Source organism: Sitophilus oryzae, unplaced genomic scaffold, assembly GCF_002938485.1.
Source record: "Sitophilus oryzae breed Bouriz unplaced genomic scaffold, Soryzae_2.0 scaffold_1167_pilon_pilon, whole genome shotgun sequence".
Taxonomy (NCBI): domain Eukaryota; kingdom Metazoa; phylum Arthropoda; class Insecta; order Coleoptera; family Curculionidae; genus Sitophilus; species Sitophilus oryzae.
The window spans coordinates 3248845-3269495 of NW_022145801.1; the positions used below are offsets into that span (position 1 = coordinate 3248845).

Here is a 20651-nt window from a genome sequence, read left to right on the forward strand (position 1 = left end):
CTTAAGCAGATTCCGAACCAAATTGCATTTTAACAGATGATTATTATCAAAGGATTTCTAATTTGCCTTAAAGGTAAGCAGTGTTCGGTGCAAATTAGTGAGTGCTGCTTGTTAGCTGATAATTAAAAAAGAAATTAAAAAAGGTTTGCTGCCAACAAATTAAACTTAATTTATAGAAACTCAAGTCCTATTTCTTGCTATCAGTGTTTTCTAGCATGACTTTAACTGTAGTATACGTTTAGTGCTAAGACAGAGAATTAAATAATTCTACCAAAATTAACAATCTCCGTTTGGATACAATATTGGTATCCAAACATTCCAAACACTCCAATAGTCCAAAGTCCAAAGCAAAATAAAACACTAGTTTATCATAAAATACTAAAATACTTGACTTTTGTTAACTATGTTACAATTACTTTTTTATATATGGGAAACGCCTTTAGGGCTAGAGTGTGGGGGTCTCCCTCATGTGAGAAGGCCTACCCACTAAAAACCCATCTGTGCTCTAAGCTCACCAATCTCGGTACCGCCGAAGGCATTTCATCAAGATTAGAGACTTATCATTCTTCTATGTTGGTCTTGTCTGTACCCATCTTGTCTTTTTTGTCCTTCGCCTTTTTCCTCATAATGTTCCTTATCATGCCGCAAATCGCTTCGATATTTTCGTTCGATGATATTAGAAGATTTCCGACGTTTACTCTAATAATCTTCGTACCACATACTGTCTCTGCGTTTTCCCGTATATCTTCGTGCGCGTGATACTCAAATAGTGTATGGTTAGCCGAGTCTGACGCCTCGCAATACCAGCATGTAGGAGAATCAGCCTTGCGGATCCTGTGCAGACACAGTACCGCTACTGTTGGACATGTGCAGTATACCGATGCAACCCTGAGTGCTAACTTGCTATTTATCCTTTCTAGTATATTGTGGTGATGCTTGAAGCGCACGGATCTGTCCCAGAATCGAGATCGGCAATGCGTAGAGTATGGTCGAATGAACTACCGAAGCCCGAAGTTTTCTTTTTTCCGCACGAGGTCCTTCGATATTGGGAGTTATTCTCGTCAGTTGCTGGATGATGCCAGTCGTTTTATTCCTGATTTCTGTGACGTGTGAAGTCATTAGCATGTCCGAGTCGAACCAAACACCCATGTATTTAACCTTCTTTCGAGGTTTTATAACTAAATTATCTAGCTTTATGCTTAGATCTTTTGCCTTGCGTTAGGGCCTATTTTACCATAAGGCCCGGACCTTTGGCCCATTGGTCTGGGGGGCCCGTTAAGAGTTGTAAAATATTCATAATTTTTTGAATTTTTGAATTTTATTGAATAAGAGGACCCGAATTTTTGCTTGGGCTTTAGGGCCCGACCAGATAAAAAATAGACCCTGCCTTGCGTTGTCCAACGAGAACGACCAGCTCCGTTTTTTCAGAGGCCAGTTTGACGCCCATGCTTTCCAACTTATATTTAATCGCTAGCGCAGCCGCCTGAATCTTTTCTTCAAGGATCGTGTAGGTGGAAGCAGTTATTAAGAGGACATGTCGTCCGCATAAGCTAAGATCGTGTTGCCCAGACCTGTATCCTAAGCATCTGATCGTAAAATATATTTGTTGTATGATACAATTACTAGGAAGATTTAAACTAGTGTTAGTGTAAATAATCTGCTGATGATGGTAACATAGTTAGCAAAAAAAGCGTCCAGTGTTAAAAGTAAAGTGTATTGTGATACATTAATGTTTTATTTTGAATGTTAGAATTATAAACTAATGGTCAAAATTCAGTTTTAATAATATAAATGAAATTATTAATAGCCAGCTCATGATTAAAACTGATGATTTCTAATAATCTGCTGATAATTAAACCTGAGTGTTGATCGTCAGCTGTTGATGATTAATAATAATTCTTAATTGGTTAAAATTAATTAGTTGTTCCAAATATATGTATTCGTATAATATTTCCAGTGTTGTTTTATTTATTGGAATGTCTTTTCTGTCTACTAGTTCGTTATACATTACTTTAGTTTTTGCTAAGTTCATTTTGAAGCCCACTTTATTACTGGCTGTATTTAGTTTGTTAATTTGTGCTTGTAGTCCTTCAGGGCTATTGGCAATTTGAACTATACTCTGTTTTTTTTCTCAGGTAAGATTTCGACAGACGATGACAGAAGAAAAGCAGATGACGTCCCATACCAATCTATTTATTTTATTAAAAAAAGTTTCTAATAATTTTGAAGTTATCTATGGATGGGTTTAAATATAGATCCGTCATGCGTCGTGTCTTGTTGTTTTTAACCAGTTTTATTGGTTTATTTAAAAAATGACAGATCGTATTTCAATTTTATTGGTTTGACGGAACGATGAACGACAAACGGACGCCGATGCGTATGAACTCGCCTTTAGATTTTTGTCATTTTTGACGCTTGTGAAAGTCTTGCCAAATTATAGGTTATAATTTTGTGTCAACTTTTGTTAAATACCCTGCGTTTTGGAAGATGATGCATTTTGATTCGTATTATTACGTGTGTTTTGTGTCTTTTGAAGTCAATTGGAGGAAAAATCGAGTGAAAATTAACTGTAGACCCAGAGCACAGTTTATGGTTAATACTCGCTGCCCAGGCAGAAAGTCTTATACACCAATGAAGTTGCCATCGATAAAGTTTGTACACCATTTCGTCGTAGATAAGTGCATCTCGTATATGGTAGAAGGATCAAACTAAACACATACTAAAAACTGGAGTAGCTGTAAAATATCGACATCACACGATAGGTAAATAATGGATTTTAGTACTGCAGAAAAATAATGTCAAAAGGTACTGGTTTAAAAAAATTATGATTAAAGTTAATTAATCAACCTTTAAGGTATAAAATTTGGTAGGTGTTATTATTAATAAAATAGTTTGTTTTATTTACCTATGTTGTTTTATTTATTCCTGTGAAATATTACAAATTTGTATTTGTACATAAGTTATATTGATAAATATAATCATAAATGCGGGTAGTTTCATAAAGCTTGAAAGTAAATAATAGTTCTTTTTTATATTTTTTTGGTATGTAGTGTCTTGTTCTTGTTTGTTTTGTATTAACATATACCGTTTTTATTAAATAAAATAACTCGATTACATTTTTTCAGTTTTTAGAGTTTTTTCACAATATTTTGAAGTAATCACTTGTCATCTTGTCAATCAAATTTTAAATATTTCCTGCTATGCGTTCCAGTTGTACCAACTTATTTCTTTGTAAAATAAAATAAACTACTTTGAAATTAAAATGACAGACACATCTATCACTGTCAAGGATCTTCTCGTTGGACAGACTATATATGTCATCAGCAAATCTTAGATGGTTGACCATCTATTTATAATCCTTTGTTGGTCCAGTCCAGTTGACCAAAGATTTCTTCTGGTGTTGCTGTAAACAGTTTTGGGGATATTGCGTCTCCATGTTGTACTCCTTTGCCAGTTGAGAACTCTGGGGTTGTTTTATATATTTTTACTCTTGATATGTTATATAATTATTATGCTATTGAACACAAAGGATTTTTATTTTAAGCTTTTCTTTAACATAGTTATTATATTTCAAAGTATAGTCACAAAAAAGGAAAAATGATGCATTGGCAGAATCTATTTAAAAAAAACTAAAACCTGTCCATATATCCTTTTCACTAAGGATTTATCCTCCTGTAATAAAATTTACCCTTCTTCTTTTCCAGCATCAGACGAAAGACTATCCTCTATAAAACCGATACAGCTGAGAACGTAACGATCTCCGTTTCGATATGGGGATAGGAAAAAAATAAAATAGCCTCACGTATTATTTCGGCCCATCTTTGTAAAGGAATATATCTCGTAAGGGGTAATGGACGCCTGTGAGTTCGCTTTATTGCTATTTTTATTATCCTTAGAAATGGAACTTCGGCTCTGGGGTGCTAGGGATATCCTGTAGGATTTTTTCGTTCTTGTATTTCGGCGAGGTTTATCATAATCTGGAGGGTTACGGTGGTCGGATTGTTAGTGGGTTTGTATTGTGTGTTTGAAATACGGCAAGGAAATGAACGTTAGAAAAGAGTATTTTCAACAGTATTATTACCTTTTGTATTCTAGTTTTTAGGCCATTAAATTGCAATTACTAAAAAATAAAAGGCACATTTAAGTAAGGCTTTTTTTACATTCTATGTTTTTGATGGAATAGTTATTTCTTGATTTTTAGAAGAAAATTTACCGTTTTTTATGTACGTTACTGATATAAACCTAATATTCGTAGCTCCCTAACATGTTCGCAATTTAAAAATTTAATAAAATAATCTGTCACGAGAGCTCCCGAACCAATTTAAAATTGTTTGTCGTCAAAAGAATGACATTTTTTATGCTTTTTCCCGTCGGGTACTTATCAGGATATAAGGCGTGGCGGATTTAAAAGATGCGATAAAAAATCTTTGGTGAGGGATTTAAAGAAATCTTTTCTCTTTTCCCTTTCTTAATGCTTAAACGTGGAGATGATGTGTTCCGGATCAAATTCCCTTTCAAAGATAAAAAGAAGGTTAAAGTTTTTCCTTTTTATGGAAATTATATAATTTGCGTCGCTAAACGATTGCATAGTTATTCAATTTATTTCTTTTTGTGTCAATATTGATATTGTTTTTAAAATACTTAAAAGTATGATTTAAAGGATGCTGTCCTAGAAAAAGTACTGACAAACTGTGTGATAAAAATAGTTATTTTTTATACAAGACGATAATGCAATTTTATCGTCGTGTATAAAACAATATTTCTTTTTATAGCGAGTTACGTTTTAAAAAATATTCAGAAAATATTATTTCAAGGAATTTATTACGAGCAGAAAAAATATTGTGCTGGGTTGGTACTGGTTCCTATGTAATTTGACAAATAAATAAAGCTGTCTCTTTAGTTGTCAGTTTTGAGTCAATATTTTTTAATTCCCTTTCGTGTCGATTTCTGATTGAATTAGAGCCAGAAATGGCTCAAAACGAAATAAGTAAATTACCAAAAGATATTCAGGCTGAGGCGACAAACGCCATATCCAAACTACTTCCATTTAAATCCCGAATAACTTATGAAAAGGAATACAAAAATTTCCAGAAATGGAAGCAATTAAAAAACGTGCGAGAAGAAATAAAGTTTTTAACTTATTCTCGCTGTTAAAATTTAATCTACCCTTGCAGTTAAAGTACTATTTTATCTACTATTTTTGATATACAGGGTTGTTCACCACATACGACACGGAATATTGTAGCTAAACGATTGGATTTTTACAAAAAGTTTTGGGTTCGTTGAAGGACTATTAGAGGTACAATTTAAAAATAATAGTGTGCCAAATAAGTAAAAAATATCAAAGTTGTATTTTTTTAAATGGAACACCCTGTATATTATTACATTTTTAGTTTCTACGATTAAAATAAAGATAAATTTGATTAAGGTTGATTACACTACCTAACCGTTTTTGAAATATTTTCAATTTTGTGAAATTGCGGTAAAAATTTTAAGGCTTCCTTTTTCCAAGGGTACCAAAGTTTTTAATACCAAATATCTACTGAAGTTTAATTATTGATCAGTTATTGTGTTGCAATAATAAAAATAATACTACCTCATACAGAGTGTCTAAAAATTTATTTTATATAAATGCTTGCTTTTAACGGCAATAACTTGTTTAATTTAAATGGAACACCCTGTATATTTTAGGAGAATCAGATGCACAATTTAATTGTCTATCAAATTGTATCATGCTATTTTTTACCTATCCCTTCAAATTTTCGTAGGAAATGCATTTTCTTATAATTTAGACCTCATTTATCAATATACGCATGGAATATTGACATTTTAGATTGTTTTCAATACAACAAATGTACAAAATGTACAGGTGCTAAAAACGATAATATTACTAGGCAATTTTTATACAAAAAAATCTATTTAAATCTTTATAAAAAGAGTAGGTATACCATTAATTAAATATACCATCATCATTTCCGCCCAAATATTAATTAATTACATATTTAATTGTGTTAGTTAATAAATTATTCTAAATAAATGTGGATTTGAATCAGAAATCAATATAATAATAAGTTATGAAAATGAACATCTCTATTGTTATAAGTAAACATTCGTCAAAAAATGAAATAACATTTTTAAGGTGTTACTTTTTACCACAATGTCTAAACACATAAAAAATTCAGTTTTTTAGTATTTGGAGCAATTATTATTAATCAACGCAAAGTAACAGTCAATTAATGTAGTTTGAATAGTGGAATCATATTAATTAGTCCTCATTACCAAATATTTAAACAATTTATTTTTTATTTTTTAATGAAATAAACGAACTATATCGACAATATTAGCATATGTACTCTTAAAAAAATTGTTACATCCTTAAAAGTAATCTAAAATGTCAATATTCCATGGGTATATTGATAATTGAGTTCTAAATTATAAAAAATGCATTTTCTACAAAAACTTGAAGACATGGGTAAAAAATGGTTTAATACAATTTGATAGACAATTAAATTATGCATCTGATTTTCATAAAATATACAGGGTGTTCCATTTAAATTAAACAAGTTATTACCGTTTAAAGCTAGTAATTATTTAAAATAAATTTTTAGACACTCTGTATAAGGTAGTATAATTTTTATTATTGCAATACAAAATCTAGTAAATAGAAATACTTCAGTACAATATTTGGTATTAAAAACTTAAATACGCCTAGAGAAATAAACATAGACTTAAAATAAAATATAGACTGAGCATCTCATTCATAAATAGCTGGAACATGCGGTCAGACAATGTCTTGTTATTATTGTGTTATTGTTTTAGGTTATAACGAGTGCGACACGAGCGATAGATAGGTTGTCTCTGTCGTAACGGTCGTTCCCTGACGAGAAACACAACACTGTCTTTCGTTTCTCAAGTACACCTGAACTCTCCGTATCATAGCCGGGCATTTTTTTTTATTTTAATGAAGCTATACTTAAATTAAAAATATATCGTATTTAAACTTTTTTATATTTTATTAAGATTTAGGACAGGCTTTTTAAATAAAAGTTTAGAAAAAACGTCTTATAGTCCAAAAAGGAAAAAAATAATAAAATACACGTTATAGAAGAAATTTTGTAATCGAAATTACGTAATTTTTGAAATTAATATAATAAATTATTAATTTTAGTCAAACATTTACAACCCCTAATATTAATCAAAACAGGATCTATTCCACAGATATAATAGAATCGGCGACAGGGAGAGAAAAAAAAAATATGATTGTTGTAATTTTTTGCTGGTTATGTGATGTCTTATTATGTAAATTAGAGAAAACATAAATCTGTTCCATTAAAGCAAGGAAGGTGATAGGAAGTGGATAATATGAAAACTACATTTATTTAACTCGGTACTGTCTTTATTATACCGGGTGCGTTCCAAAAGTGGCTCATCCTCATAATTTTTTTATATTTTCAAATAAAAAATTACATAAATTAGGATTGATTGACGCATTCAATTGTTTTTGGTCACTTCCTGTTTCACCGGAAATTAATATAACTTTTAATTTTTAAATGGCACCCTCGGTATATTTCTACTTTATTCGATAGAAAATGACACTCTGAATAGAATGACATATCATGTGTCAATTTTTGACATTTTCGCATATGGTTTAATTGTAATTGTAACACGCGGTTCATAACGACAATTTGACTCGAAATACCAAGTGTGTGGTATCAATATATTCATAAAAAAATGTTTTTCCCAAATATGCCAATGAGTCACCCTTGTTCCATTTGAAAAAATTGACATATGTATGATTAAAAATACGATTTGTACATCTTTTAACCGGCCTAGACAAGATACAAAACCTATTAGACGATCAAAACTATTTTTCCAAGGCTCCTTGATTAAAACTTAGTGTTTTTAACAACACCATGGCACCCTGGATTGAAATTTAAAATACGATTTGTTTTTAAGCGACAATGTCAAAAGTTGACATATGATATGTGATTCTATTCAGAGTGTCATTTTTATCGAATAAAGTAGCAATATCCCGAGGGTGCCTTTAAAAATCAAAAGATGTAATCATATCGGTGAAACAGGAAGAGACCAAAAACAATTGAATACGTCAATAAATCCTAATTTATGTCATAATATACCTACTAACATACAAATCTAAGACGACCCGGTATATTAAAAAATATTGTTTCATAATGTAATATCATTTTAAAATTCTTGTATGTTATTTTAGATTCTAAAGATAATTTTAGAATAAACCGGAATATATTTTTAATAAAAACATTAATTATTAACAGGGTTATAATTATGATTTTGTTACAATGTAAGTAAGTAAATAACGTAATGTAAGAGAAAAAATTCAGATTTTACATTTTACTAAAATATTATCTAAATAAGCGCCTTTCTACAACAACGCCACTGACTCCTAATGCGTCAATTGAGAGTTGCCTACCGGTCGAAAGTCGTTTCAAAACTTAAATGAATTATTTAAGTCAAATTTCTTGCAAATTTGGCACTGGCGAACCATATTTTATAGTTCTTGAACAGAAAAAGTCAATAAAATAAACACTTAAGGACTACAAGCTAAGAAAATGCGTTAATACAGCCGGGGACATAGCGGCAACAAAGCTTTACCGCACACGTGCGACGCGTACTACAAGGTAAAAAAGAATGAATAGGCTCCCTCGCCTCTAATCGGTGTTGTCATATTGTAAAGAATTTATCCTTTTTAAACAGTATCCGACTTATAATTTAGTAGTATAAGGACTATTTAATACATCTATGGAATATTAAAACCTACTTTATTAAACTGTAGTATTAATATCTCAATATATGTGTATAACAAGAAAAAAATATTGATAATATTAAAGACGTGACAACATAGGCTGGATGAGGAAGGCTCGGTCGACTGTACCAAGAAGTAAACATGTGTACAAAAAAGATTGTTTGACCGCGTTCAGATGTAAATAGTGTAGTCTATATTTTATTTTAAGTCTATGGAAATAAAGCATTAAAATTATTACTGTATTTTGACAAAAACCTGAATATTTCAAAAACGGTAAGATTAAAATGTAGTAAACCTTAATTAAATTTATCTTTATTTTAATCGTAGAAACTAAAAATGTAATAATATACAGGGTGTCCCCTTTAAAAAATACATCTTTGATATTTTTTATTTATTTTGGACACTCTGTATCTTGTAAAAATATTTTTAAATTGTGCCTTTAATAGTCCTTCGACAAACCCAAAACTTACAATTTGCAAAAATCTAATCGTTTAGCTACAATACTCCGTGTCGTATGTGGTGAACAACCCTGTATATAAAGCAACTTTAACAGTTGCTATGGAAAAAATATTAATATTAGACAAAAATTTTTTTCCAAACGTTAAAAAAGTATTAATTTTTGCGACCTGATTGAAAATATAAAAACGTAATTTTAACGTCTAGGCATAAAAGTGAAACTCAAAAGTACGAAAATATATTATTAAACTAACATAAACTGGTAAATTCAACGGGCCGTACCCATAGTTTCTCGATATACCTATAATTACTTTACAAGGTAACACTTTTAAATCTTTTTATACAACGTGAGCCTTAAATAAGTGCAAATATTTTTAGGTGTAGTATATTATTTGGAAAAAATAAATATCTGCCCCGCGGCTTTTTTGACTCGCACTCAGGGGATCGATTTGGTGTCGAATCAAAATAGTTCACCTAAATTTTAAGCTCTTTAACTCAAACAATTTTCGAGATTTTCAAAAAAATCTATTTTTTTAATTTTATTTTTATTTTATTAATAAAATTCAAAATTAATTAATGATGATTTTTTCTAATTCTTAGAAGTCTAAGACATGAAAAAATAATATGATCACGATTCTTAAACGAAAAGCCGATTTTTAGCGGAGGAAAGAAAATTAAAATCTTCATTTTTTTAAACTTTGTGAAATATGTCACTCACTAAAAATCGTCAGAAAATGTCTTTTATACTCCTTTACACTCAGAAATTTTTTAGAATTTGGAAGTGGTGGAACAATACGAAAAAAATTAAAAACTCATTCCTTTCTGACAATTTTTAGTGATTGACATAAAATTTTTTCTCATGTCTTAGACTTCTAAAAAAAACAAAAATTAAACAGATTAAATTGAAAAAACAGATTTTTTTCAATATCTCGAAAATCGTTTGAGTTAAAAAGCTCAAAATTTAAGTGAATTATTTTGATTCGACATCAAATCGATCCCTTGAGTGCGAGTCAAAAAAGCCGCGGGACATATTAATCCGGCTATACACTTTGGAATCTTTTGAAAAAAAAATTGGAAATTTTTTAATAAATCTTATTTTTACGTGAGGAATCTCCCCTTGAGAGATGGTACATGTTTTTGAAACACTCTGTATAAGAGGAAAAAGTACTTTTTTTCTGATTGTAATTTTTATTGCATTTTTATGAGAACTTTGAGGTGTATTCATTTAGATACTTCAATGGCTGTTTACCAAAAAATAGCTTCTTACTTTTTTGTTTCTTATTTTTTATACAATAATATAAGCTCTTCTTAATTTCATAGACACTATCTAAATAAACAAAACACTGGTATAAAGATATTTTAAAATATTTTGTATTATTACCAATATTTAACAAAATTCATTTATTACACATATCCATTTTTAATATTTTTACTTGTAAATTGAATTGTCAAAAATGGCACGAGAGTACACAACAATCCACTATTGAATTAAGCGGATCAGTAAGCTTGATATCGACCGACTTGGGGGAGATGCGGAATTTTTTGTAATTCAGTTAGTAACTTCCAGTTTCAAAAGTTTAAAACAGAACTACTGCGAATAGCACTTTTGTTAGCGTTGTTTTTATTTTTATCTGCACTGTAAAGCGAAAATTCGAGATATACGCATACGGTTGGTTCAACTCTGTTTACGTATTTATTGTGTTAAATTGTAAAATCTGCTGTTGAAATCGTAAGGAAAATATAATTGTAATAAATATAAGCGCCAGAAACACGTCTATGAGGTTTTTTGCAAACTTTTATTTTGAAAATGTGTTTTTTTTTGGAATTTTTTTAATTTGTAGTTAAAAAACCCAATTTCTTTATAATATGACAACAATGATAATAGATTAAATTTACAAGAAAGAAAACCCAGAATACATCAAGTGGTTCTCAAATTTAGGCAAAAAATATACCGTATGATCGAATAAAAACGGCGTCAACGATGGCTATGAAATGAAGATCGCTGTCATTTTATATGTAAATTTAGATGGGAAATGTCATCGATCGTCCTTTCCAAGCCAACTGGACGCCGTTTTTTTTGATCATACGGTACATATTTTTAAATTTTTAAAGTAAAATAACTAATAAAATTTATATTGGATTTATTTGAAAAAGGAAAAGAGAAAATATGTTCTTTTTTTCGAGATCTACCAGCCCTGAAAATATTTGCACTTATTTAAGACCCTGTATAGTGATAGATGGTATGCGTTCATATTATTCAGTTTATTATGTACCTACTAACATATATATATATATATATATATATATATATATATATATATATATATATATATATATATATATATATATATATATATATATATATATATATATATATATATATATATATTTTATATATATAAAAAACGTTTCTTATCATGAAAGATCCCCAAAAAGGTGCAATTCCAAGCAATTACAGACCAATCACGTGTCTTCCAACGACATTTAAAGTGCTCACGGGTATATTAGGAGAGGCAATATATGCACACCTAACAACAAACAACCTATACCCAGTGGAACAAAAAGGAAGCTGTAAACAAACTAGAGGTACAAAGGATCAACTATTAATCGACAAGATGGTATTAAAAAACTGCAGAAGAAAGCAAACAAACCTGCATATGGCTTGGATAGATTATAGAAAAGCTTTCGATTCTCTACCGCATAGCTGGATCCGGGAATGCCTGAATATTTACGGTATTAGTAATAAAATAACAACGTTTATATCCAAGGGCATGGACTCATGGAGAACCAATCTGTATGTTGGAGGACAGGACTATGGCCAGTTAAAGATCAAAAGAGGAATTTTCCAAGGAGATTCTCTCTCTCCGTTGCTTTTCACGACGGCTCTTTTCCCTTTGACAACTCTGCTCAACAAATCCAAGGTGGGCTATCAGGTATCAGGGCGAGCTGGAAAGATCAACCACCTCCTATACATGGATGATCTCAAGCTGTACGCTGGAACTCGAGGAGGCATTGAATCGCTGCTGAACACGGTCCGATATTCAGCGAGGACATTGGAATGCAGTTTGGATTAGACAAATGTGCGACAATGACTTTACGAAGAGGAAAGCTCATAGAATCAGTAAATACCGATACTTGGGAATTCTCGAAGCGGCCGATCTCTTGCACGAAGAGGTTAAAGCATCTAGTCGCCAAGAATATCTGAAAAGGGTTAGAAAAATATTAAAAACCAAATTGAATGGAGGAAATAGTATCAAAGCCATAAACACTTGGGCAGTTCCGGTCATAAGATACACTGCAGGAAATAATAGATTGGACACAAGCAGAACTTGAAGAACTTGATAAAAGAACAAGAAAAATCATGACAATGCACCAAGCATTGCATCCCAAGAGTGATATCGACAGGCTTTACATTTCGCGACGAATAGGAGGAAGAGGACTTGTCCAAGTGTTACAAACTGTGGAGGAGGAGAAAATAAGCCTAAGCCAATATCTCAAAACAAGTCGTGAGAAACTAATCCATGAGATATTAAAAGAAAATATCTTAAATGTAAAAGAGGACAACAAGAAAATATACAAACAAAAGATTATATCAGCTAGAATAGCAAACTGGAATAATAAACCCTCCACGGTAGTTACGCAAGAAATATTAAAGAAAACGCAGATGATAAAAATCATACCAATGGATATCGAATGGGACAACCTGTAAAGAAATAGAAGCAGCCATCTTTTGCAGCACAAGATCAAGCCTTCACAACAAATGCAATTAAATACAGAGTACAAAAACGACAGATGATCCAAAATGTAGACTCTGTAGAGATAAAGATGAGACCATTGACCACCTAGTGTCAGGATGCAGTAAGATCGCACAAACGGAATATAAGAAACGACACGATAACGTAGCCAGCATGATCCATTGAAACATCTGCAAAAACATCGGCGCCCCAGTAAAGGTGGTTGTACAACCACTACCCAGAAAAGGTGGTTGAAAACGATAGGGGAAAAATACTTTGGGACTTCCGAATCCAGACAGATTGAACAGACGAATTGAACACAATACGCCGGACATCGTGGTGATAACCCAAGAAACCATCAATATAATAGACATAGCCATCGCTGGACACCCCCGAGTGAGAGATAAGGAGATCGAAAAAATCAATAAATACCAGGAGCTAGGAAGAGAAATGACCCGCCTATGGAGAAAACCATTCTCAGTCATCCCAATTGTCATAGGAGCCATGGGAGCCATCACGTCGAATTTGGGGAAACACCTTATTGACCTCGAGATCATGGAGTTAAGCACCGCCCAGCTCCAGAAAACAGCGATCTTTGGGACAGCGCAAATATTACGCAAACACTTGCGGGAGTTCTTAGGCCTCTGGTTGAGACCCGAACCTGCAAAAATCCATCATCAACCGGCAAACAACACAATGAAGCCGTGACATTCTTAACGAATGAATAAAAAAAAAAAAAATATATATATATATATATATATATATATATATATATATATATATATATATATATATATATATATATATATATATATATATATATATATATATATATATATATATATGAAATGAACAAAATTCTTACAGCTTTAGTGTATATTAATAAATAATATTTATATTTTATTATTTAATAATAATATTTTCTTGCCTTTATCTGTGTATTTTTTCTAATTTCGAAAAATCGAAAGTAGAGAAAAAATTAAAAATATATTATATTAGTATATATTTTACTTTTTATTTTTTTTAATTTTTTCTCTACTTTCGATTTTTCGAAATTAGAAAAAATACACAGCTAAAGGCAAGAAAATATTATTTATTATATATATATATATATATATATATATATATATATATATATATATATATATATATATATATATATATATATATATATATATATATATATATATATATATATATATATATATATATATATATATATATATATATATATATATATATATATATATATATATATATATATATATATATATATATATATAACATATATATATATATATATATATATATATATATATATATATATATATATATATATATATATTTTAAATAATATAACATAACGTAATAAAAATATACTTACGAGAATTATACAGGGTGATCCGAACTGTATTCCGAAAACTTCAGCAGCATATTCTGCAAATAAAAATAAGTAAAAAAGTTCGCATAAATGTTCGTCCTAAAATGCTTAGTTTCAGAGATACAGGGTGTAGAAGTTTCTCTTTTATTTCGATTTTTCCAATTAATTTCTGAAGTAACGTCAATATTTTGATGAAAATTAGTGTCTGGGAGTTTTTTGACACGGGAAATTTGATTTTGATGTCAATATGACTTCTACTTGTAGAGGGCGCCACGTATATACTTTTAACTGGTTTGAAGAATAATAACTTTTCGTCGGTACCTGTATAAAACTACCGAGTAAAAAAATATACATTTACGACTTTTTTTACTTAAAAAAGGTCTCTTGGTAAAAATCGCTCCGAGTAATGGTGCTCGAGATATTTGGAATCGAAATTATCAATACCTGTCATCATTCACATAATTTAAATTAAACATGTTGACTAAATAGTTATTAGATTGAAATCATAAATTTTAAATGTTTTTGTGCCAAAAGTTCATCAGAAAGTGTTCTATCATCATTTATGATTAATATAAAAAAAATAAAAATTTGCCAAATTTATTATTTATTCAGTCAAATAAATATTTACTCAACGTGTTTATTTTTTATCAATAATGACATGTACTGACTATTTTCTAAATATCTGCAGAACGGTTGCTCGTAGCGATTTTTACCAAGAGACATTTTTTACGTAGAAAGTCACTGAAATGTATATTTTTTCACTCAGTAGTTTTATACAGGTATGGACGAAAAGTTATTACCCTTTAGAACAGTTAAAACACATGTAGGTGGCGTCCCCTACAAATAGGCGTCATATTGACATCAAAATCAAATTTGTCAAGTCAAAAAACTCCTAGGCTCCAATTTTCATACAAATATTAACGGTACTTCAGAAATTATTTGGAAAAAATCGTAATTAAAATGAAATTTTTACACCCTGTATCTCCGAAACTAGACATTTTAGAACATACATTTATACGAACTTTTTTACTTATTTTTAATTGCAGAATATGCTGCCGAAATCGCAGAATATGCTTTCCGGAATACAGTTCGGACCACCTTGTATACAAAAATGGCAAAATTAAATTAACCAAACTCAAATAGGCGTTAGATTGCTGTATTTATCCTGCCCTATTTAAAATTAATGACATTTAAACTAATTCCTAAAGCAGGATATATCATCGTTCCTTTTCAAACCGTAATCCATTATGCAATGGACAGGTTCAATCACCCGTATCGGACCCCAACTCGGGGCTGGGGGGATTGTTTGAAATCGAGTTAAAAAACTTTCCGGAAAAAGTTTCAAATAAAACGAGCGACCTGAAGCGCTACTTTGTTCCAAAATATTTGGTGCAACGTTGCATTAAAAGTTTATGTGGAAAGAGTTTAAAATCTTTTATATAACATTAGATATATTAAAATGGATTACACCTTGATGGTTGTTTTTCCAATTTAAAGAATTAGAAAAAATTATTTGTATTATAGTCGAATTTCAGAAGATTAGCAGAGGAAGACTTTCAGACGATTAATATCTGGTTTCCACATACTGGGGACAGATTACAAATAACCAATAATCATGTAATACCTGAATGTTATTTTATAAAATACTAGCATGTACCCGCGACTTCGTTCACGTCGAATTAATCATTTGTAATTTGTAATGGTGACATGATAAAGCAAAGCAAGAGTTTCCATTAACATACAAACTGGAGCAGAATCGTGGTTAATCAATTACCTAATTTTTTGGAACACCCTGTATGATTTTTTACAAAAATTTCAAAATATGTAAAAAAACAAAATAAATTATACGTGTCCAAGCGTTTTCCCGAAAGACTAACCGTTTTTTAAATAACAAATATTGTAATATTTGAGGGGCGTTTTCACCCTGTTGGAATTTGAGATTCGAGAAACCCCTCCTTATCGAACCTCTACACCCCACAGTCAATCCGTTTGCCAAAATCAGCTTTAAACGTCAAGCAGTTTAAGCAGAATCGTGATTACTCAATGGTTCTATTTTATGAAACACCTTGTATAAATTTTTAAAAAATTTTAAAATATGTAAAACAACAAAATAAAATATACGTGTTTAAGAGTTTTTCCGAAAAACTCACCGGATTTTAAATAAAATATATTCTTATATTTGAGGGGTGGTTTCACCCCCTTAGAATTCGAGTTTGGAAAAATCCCCTCTTATCGAACCTCTACACGCTAAAGTCAATCCGTTTTCCAAAAATTAGCTTTTTACGTCAAGCGCTTTAAGCATGATCGTGATTAATCAATGACCAGATTTTTCGAAACACCCTGTATACATTTTTAAAAATCTTAAAATATGTAAAAAAACAAAATAAAATATACGTGTTCAAGCGTTTTTTCGGAAACTTGATCGTTTTTTAAATAAAAAATATGGTAATACTTGCGGGGTGGTTTCACCCCCTTGGAACTGGGATTTCGAAAAATCCTTCTTATCGAACCACTACACCTTAGAATCAACCTGTATGCCAAAATTGAGCTTCTTACGTTGAGTGGTTTGAGCAGGATCGTGATTAATCAGTGAGTCACTTAAGAATTTTATATATTAGTATAGATTATTTGAGGGGCGTTTTCACCCTCTTGGAATTTGAGATTGGAGAAACCCCTTCTTATCGAACCTCTACACCCCACAGTCAATCCGTTTGCCAAAAATCAGCTTTAAACGTCAAGCAGTTTAAGCAGAATCGTGATTACTCAATGACCATATTTTATGAAACACCCTGTATACATTTTTTAAAAATCTTAAAATATGTAAAACAACAAAATAAAATAAACGTGTTTAAGAGTTTTTCGGAAAAACTCACCGGTTTTTAAATAAAAAATATTCTAATATTTAAGGGGTGGTTTCACCCCCTTAGAATTCGAGTTTCGAAAAATCCTTTCTTATCGAACCTCTACACCCTAAAGTCAATCCGTTTTTCAAAAATCAGCTTTTTAAGTCAAGCGCTTTATGCAGGATCGTGATTAATCATTGACCAGATTTTTCGAAACACCCTGTATACATTTTTAAAAAATCTTAAAATATGTAAAAAAAGAAAATAAAATATACGTGTTTAAGCGTTTTTTCGGAAACTTGACCGTTTTTTAAATAAAAAATATTGTAATATTCCACCCCCCTTTTTACCCCCTTAGGGGATGAATTTTAAAAAATCCTTTCTTATCTCACGTAAACATCATAAAAGGAACCCCTGTGCAAAATTTCAGCTTTCTAGGGTCAAGGGTTTGGTCTGGGCGTTGATGAGTCAGTATCAGTCAGGACAGTCAGATTTATATATATAGATTTAGGGATTACAATTGACAAATATGCCACAGAACATTATACAGGGTGGTCCGAATTATATTCTGGAAACTTAGGCAGCATATTCTGCAGATAAAAATAAGTAAAAAAGTTCGTATAAATGTATGTCCTAAAATGCTTAGTTTCGGAGATACAGGGTTTCATTTTTATTTCGATTTTTTCTAAATAATTTATGATGTAACGTCAATATTTGGATGAAAATTGGTATTGGAATTTTTTTGACATGAGAAATTGGATTTTGATGTCAATATGACTACTGCTTGTAGAAGGCGCCACCTACATATTTTTTAACTGGTTTGAAGAGTAATAACTTTTCGTTCGTACCTGTATAAAACTACTGAGTAAAAAAATATACATTTAAGACGTTTTTTACGGAAAAAAAGTCTCTTGGTGAAAATCGCTACGAGTAATGGTTCTCGAGATAGTTGGAATCGAAATTATCAATATCTACCATCATTGACATAAATTAAACATATTGACTAAATAGTTATTAGACTTCAACAAAAATCGTTTTATCTTTTATATATGATAAATTTGAAAATATAAAAATTTCCCAAATTTATTATTTCAGTCAAGTAACTATCTCTACTCAACATGTTTATTTTTTCTCAATAATGATATGTATTGACTATTTCCATTCTAAATATATTGAGGACTGTTTGCTCGTAGCGATTTTTACCTAGAGACATTTTTGACGTAAAAAGTCACGGAAATGTATATTTTTTCACTCAGTAGTTTTATGCAAGTACGGACGAAAATTTATTACTCTTCAAAAGAGTGAAAATACATGTAGGTGGCGTCCTCTACAAATAGGAGAATTGACGTCAAAATCAAATTTTTCATGTCAAAAATCTCCCAGACACCAATTTTCTTCCAAATATTAACGTTACTTCAGAAATTATTTGGAAAAAATCGAAATAAAAATGAAATTTCTACACCCTGTATCTCCAAAACTAAGCATTTTAGGACATACATTTATACAATTTTTTTACTTCATTTTATCTGCAGTTTGGATCGCCCTGTATAATGTTAGTAGTTATCCTATTATATTAGGGTTATGATGTTATATTACACTATGTTATATAGTCTGTGAAACGAATAACTTTGAATTTGACAGATCTCACGGGCTTTTCTAGTGTTAATTTTATTAAGTTAGCAACTTGAGACCATGCTGACGCAATGCCGTCTCTAATAGAACAGCCTCGGAGCGAGATTTATGACGTCACGCTAACATAATTATTCCTTATATTTGACTATGGCTGAAATCGTACTCCATAGTCAATGTAGATAGTTTTAGTGTTAAGAATAATAATTTTAAAAAAATATGTGGTTATCTTTTATGTGGTTATCTTTTGACAAGTTTTAATATTAGTTTATTAATTGCAGTAAACATTATGTGGTTTGGTTTGGTGTGAATATTTTATATGCAATTTTTTGGATTATATTCGACACTATATTTTTATATGACACAACACTGATGAAGGCTATAATGTTAGCCGAAACGTTTTTTTTTAAACCAAAAAAATAATGAAAAACCTAATAAAATCAGCGTTTTTCGCGAACCTAAATCCCAAGAAAATCAAAAATTTTAGAATAATTTTACATTATAAAATGACAGCGATCTTTATTTCATAGCCATCGCTGACGCATTTTTTTCTATGATATTGTATTATTTGCAAATATAATTTTTCTTTGATGAACATTGATACTTGCAAAATATATGTACATATAAATTTTGTGCATGCAAATAATAATACATCACTATATACGTATATGTTGAATGTTTTTTGTTAAATTAGATCGATTTTCAAGCCCCAAAATTTAAAATATATTTTACATTTTACACATTATCTTATGTACATATTCATTATATGTATATTGTAAAACATTTGCTGCATTTGTATGGTTCATAGTTTATTTGCCAAAGTATTTATTACTATAAATAGGTATATATTATATTTATTAACTGTATATTATGTATATTTCATGTAAACTATATCATTTTTAAAATACAAACCAAAAATACGAGGAATAATTATGTTTTCCATGTATTCTACAACATATTTATTAATCCGTATCTAATTAGCGTGACGTCATAAATCTCGCTCCGAGGCTGTTCTATTACAGACGGAATTGGGCTGATATTTAGAAATGTCAAAAGCTGATGACATTTTACTTTTGACAATTATGCCATTTTGTGTTGATTTTTGCAAGAAGAGGAAGAACTGTCACTTGTTTTATTATTTTCCTTTTCTATTTCACGTAAGTAAAAAGAGTTACCTATCTGATTCGTTCAGGCACTCAATTTAAAGAATACTTAAAGAATATCAGTAACTTTTTTGATAGAGGGATTTTATATTTGCCGTGTTGGTAAAAAATAACGGTCAAAATTCAAAGTTATTCATTTTATAGACTATATCTAGTTAATTGAAGAGAAAATGTAACGGTACTTTAATAAAGGTTATTATTATGATTACATCTATTATTGTTACTGTTATTTGAGTGTACAAAACAAGAATACTAATTACATACCTTTGCATCAGACACGAATGGTTGACCTCCAACTGCAGAGATCAAGGTAATACCAGTAATACACAACCATAAAAAAGAAGTTCCTTTGTGCCTAGTCATCTGAAAAAAAATAAAAAGTATATTTCACATAACATCTTGAACTATAATCGAAATATAATTTAAGAAACAAAATCACAGGTTCAACAATTATTGGAAATATGTTACTAAATCTATACTAATATATAAAATCCTTAAGTGACTAACTCACTGATTAATTACGATCCTGCTTAAACCACTCAACGTAATGGTACGTATATATACTATATATATACGCGCGGCACCGATTCGCCTCTATTGGTACGTGTTTTCAAGTTGCGCGCGCTCTGCGCGCAAACAACTAGCGGCGAACCATCTCCAGTC

General features: G+C 30.5%; 1 protein-coding gene across 1 annotated transcript in view; it reads right to left on the reverse strand.

Moving 5' to 3' along the window:
- Window positions 1-20347, reverse strand: part of LOC115888778 (follistatin-related protein 5-like) — a 198144-nt gene extending 177797 nt beyond the window's left edge. The window contains exon 1 of the mRNA XM_030908621.1: window positions 20253-20347. The gene's annotated coding sequence lies outside the window, so the exon portion shown is untranslated. The remainder of the gene's footprint in view (window positions 1-20252) is intronic.
- Window positions 20348-20651: the final 304 nt, after the last annotated feature.